Source organism: Pinus tabuliformis, chromosome 9 (assembly GCF_031772625.1).
Source record: "Pinus tabuliformis cultivar Carrire ecotype Pingquan chromosome 9, CPIR1, whole genome shotgun sequence".
Classification (NCBI taxonomy): Eukaryota; Viridiplantae; Streptophyta; class Pinopsida; order Pinales; family Pinaceae; genus Pinus; species Pinus tabuliformis.
Genome location: NC_142307.1, coordinates 860739408 through 860743932, shown reverse-complemented (window position 1 = coordinate 860743932; position 4525 = coordinate 860739408). Strand labels below are relative to the sequence as shown.

At 37.9% G+C, this 4525-nt stretch overlaps 1 pseudogene; it reads right to left on the bottom strand.

Annotated features, from left to right (window-relative positions):
* Nucleotides 1–215: 215 nt before the first annotated feature.
* On the bottom strand, nucleotides 216–1265 carry LOC149151502 (GEM-like protein 5; annotated as a pseudogene).
* Nucleotides 1266–4525: the final 3260 nt, after the last annotated feature.

Genomic DNA, 4525 nt, shown 5'->3' with positions numbered 1-4525 from the left:
GCTGGACACACCTTGTACCTAGTGGCAGTGAGTGAATGCATGTTGATGCAGTGTGTCGTGGCCTAGGCAGGCAGGTGGCAGTGGGTGGGCTGGACATACCTGATACCTAGTGGCGGTGAGCACCATGTACATGCAACACAATTTCTAGACATCAAAGATATAAGACTAGTGGGCAGCTGTGGGGTCGGTTGATGGTTCGAGACGATGGTTGATGCTCACGAGGTGGATGCTGAGCGGGCTGAATTTGTGATGGAATCCTACAAATTTCTTAGGGATTTCTCATAGTTAATGAATCCAAAGAACCAGAACTCATGACAGTGGACTATCATGATCTGAATATACTTTTCAGCGAGATTATCTTTGTTTACAAAAGTATTCACAACCATCAGATTCGCCAACGGGATCCCAACCTGCATTCAATTTTATCACTATTTCAATTTCCCCCAATTTTTATACTAAAGGATTCCATAAAGTAAAGTAGGCATCACTCACCCTGTAGTAACTCCAGGACGCCTCTTCGAAGGGAGCGGTGAATGATAAGGGGTCACTGCTGTAGAATGTGATCTTCACGGTGGAGATGTACAAAGTTCCCGCAACAGGGTCAGTGGAAGTCGACATATAACAAGCGTACGCTTTCTGTAACTTCTTCTCTGGAGAAATGGAAAAGGTTTGTCGGAACAGAGCTTCAAAGCCTCCTTCCGTTAGGGCTTCGACACCCAAGGTCAGCTTACCCCACGCCACATCCGACATGTTGTTTCTAGTTTTCACTACATTTAAACGAAATCCATTAATTCAAAATGCAAGCAGGTAGGAAAGAACAATACGATAAAGGTGAACTTATACTTGCAATTGGTCCAGACCTCTGAGGCCAAATTCTCAGCTTTCTCGGTCCATTTTTTGAAGCAGTGTTGCACCGACTGCATTGGGGCTGCACACAGACAAATCTAATATGAGAAAAAAATAGAGAATGCTTTGTTTGATCAAACATTTTTTTTATGCGAGCACACACTTTGAATGCTCTATTGGTGATGGATGCATAATATACGAGATGGGGATGAGATGTTCTACTGGGGCCATCCATGTCACGGTGTCTTGTTTGTGAGGATGGGTAGAAGGGGCCAAAGGATAGACTATGAATTTGGTGCCCCATTTTCTGCTATCCTTCTCTGAAGTACCTGAATCTCAATTCAGTGCCTCCAGGGTAGTCGGACCCCCTCAGTGTCAATCTTTGGATAAAGGATTGGTTGTGCCACTCTGTCAGTCATTTCTAAAGCTACTACTCATGGGTTGCCTCGACTCCCATCTTCTTTCATAGCTCTGATCGCCTTGATTTTCGCTACCTATTTCACAACTTTGATCCCCTTGATTTCGGCTACCTATCCTCTGTAGGTCGAGCATAGTTACATTGCCATCTCAATGTGCAAAGCGTAGTAGAGTTTTCTTAATTGTTGTTTCAAAGACACCTTCAAAGAATGATTGCATGTTTAGACAAGTGGAAAACATGCGCGTCTTAACCTGGCACAACCACGATTACATACATATATCTTGGAAAGTCGCTAAAATTCATTGCATGTTAGCCCATTCTCCAATGATATTTAGAATGATTAGGTAGGAACTCTCACGACGGAATCTCACAGGGAAATCAGAACCTCCATCCCTCATCAAAATGTAGCCAAATTCCCATGCACATCTTATTATCATATCTTTTGCCACAAACATGTGCTTGATCATGGAGACTCAAATGCATTTTTTATTACCCAATTTTCACTTTTCAGATACTTTCTATAGAGATTTCATGGGATGCTCTCATGGATGGGGTTCGTAATATTTGCAAGGGTTGAATCATCGGTCACTTACTGTGCCTACCTTCAGAGTTAGCTCGAAGCCTAACTTATTTGAATTGAGTTCTTGTGTATCACTGAGCCACTATATGAGCTGCACCCTTCTCTGAATAAGGGAGAATACAAACAGAATAAGGTTGTCTCCACTCAGAATCAGATGTCACCCAATCATACTTAGATGTCTCTTGGTCAGCGTAAGGTTGAACCCAAGCATAGTGAGCATGTCCCTAACTGAGTTTCACTACCTACGTTGATTGACAAGGGACAATTCGACCACACCGCGATCTATTTTTGAGCACTAACCGCAACAAACATAACTTTGGAAATTTGCAACAGATACGACCAATAGAACAGACGGGCACTTTACTGCTGATCGATTTTTTGTGTTGGTGCACTTCACAATAATTCACATGGCCTAGTGGATTAGAAACACTACTTTCCTTCCCTCCCACTGTCAACATGTATCGGAAAAGTGCCAGTGATTAGTACTAGAATTGGCAATTGCTAGCAGAGCACTAATGTCTGGTAGGAACCGGGTCTGTAATGCCTCTACAATGTACATGTGTAGCGTAATAGTGCCAGTGATTAGTAACGGAATTTGCAATTGCTAGCTGAGCACCAATCTCTTGTAGGAATCGGGTCTGTAATGCCTCTACCGTGTACATGTGTAATACATGCAGACGAGGTCATAGCTGGCACACGGCCTGATCCACCCTCGCAACAAGTAGAAAAACATAATCGAAATTCAATTTTAGGTTTTAAACCACTTTGTTCACGCTTATACGATCTAAGATCTTTTTCAACTCAGTTAATGAGCTCTACTTACTATCGTAGCCTGTCTTGTTTTTGTTTGTATTCAAAAGTAATACCTATGTGGTTTTGTCTTACAAGGTGAACAAAATGTATCAACCGTCTTCGAAAATGTAATCCTGATGTTGATTACATTAAGAAATGAGTTTAGTACATTTATAACAATTTTTTTAAACAAACTGGTATAGTTATTTAGAATTTTTAAATGTTAACTTGAATTTTCCTTTCTATTAATTTTAATATAGCGAGTGAGGTGAATAATTTTTAATATGTAAGTAGGAATTGTATATAGGTATACCATATAATTTGTTTTCCAATTGAATGAGGCAACAAATAGTTATATAAACAAAAACTTATTTCTATTTTAGAGACGGATACAAATAGAAGCAGAGAAAAATAGAATATAACGTTTTTTTTTTAAGAATAAATACATGTGCATGTGCTTATATATTTAAATTTTGTATATATAGTTTTATAATATTTATAGTTTCACGAGTAACAAAGAACTGGATTATATTTAAAAATATTATTGAAAATGGAGAGAATAATATAGAGTTAAAAAAAAATATCGCAGAGCATCCCATCTTTATATGAACTATGGTCAGGCTGACGTGATATGTTTTTTCTACCTATAATATTGGGCCTAGGGATTATAGTTGCAGAAATGTGATGTTATCATATCTCCCTTATGAATAAATACAAAAGAAAATGGGGAGTTTGAAAAATGAAGTGTTTTTGTGTATGCAACACAAACTGCCTTAGTAGCAAACTCATCCAAAATATAGTGGAAAAGAGATAATCTCATTTAATTTTTTTTTTTGGAGGAAAATAGATAATCTCATTTAATTTTTTGAATTCACATGAACATGTGCACATTGATAGTACGCATGAATATTTTTAAATGATAACCTCCCACACTTTCATGTGGTTTAAAAGGAAATTTTCAGTGCTAAATCTTTCCTTTAAGGACGATGCACTAGTTTTCTTCTTTGCGATAATTAGGGGCCATAGACCTATCCCCTTAATGCATATTTTCGTAATGGATCCCATAATAGGAGTTATACTTAAAAGCAATAACATAGAGGGCATGTGTCATTGTTGAAGGAATTATTGAGAGTGTTTGAGGCTTATGGAGTACATCTTGATGTGTAATCGTCTTATATTCCTTTCAAACCGTGGCATAGTACTCTAGATTGATCACTTCTACCCAAGCTAATTCATGGTAGTCATATCACATTTAGAGGCAAAATATCCCATGTAAAGGTCTAATGTGGTTTTTTATTGCATCTTTCATGACAATTGACCATGAAAAGCTTTATTAAATGCTCCTTTTTTTCCTTCCATAAACATTTTCAAGAACTAATGGCCCATTAATCTTCACACAAATGCTATAATGTTCCCCACCAAACAAGCTATACTTAAAAGACCCCCAAAAGAGGGAATAATTTATGGATTCCTAGTGATTTTCTTGGTAATTGAGCCTAAAAAAGAATCATTAAGGACACAAGTCCCTTGTTTTCCACTTATAAACTTTTTATAATTTCAAACCCATACTTGGTGCATAACTAACTTAAACATGGCACCCATAGCATCCTTCAAGGAGACCATAGATCAATAAGGCTTAGATGTGGTAGTTCAAGGATTTTACCATGACACTTGAGCCTAAGAAGTAAGACTTGGGGTTGCAGGATTTTGTTTCCCTCTCTTGACTATAGTCAAGGACTCAAAACCTATCCTTAACTCCCCATACATTTTAGTGTCACCCATTTCTACATGAATAGAAAATATATTTTGGTAGTCACTCATTTCATGTTTTGTAGGTGTTAGTCATGGTCATTGAGCTTGAATAGGTTTTATTACGGATTAATTTCATT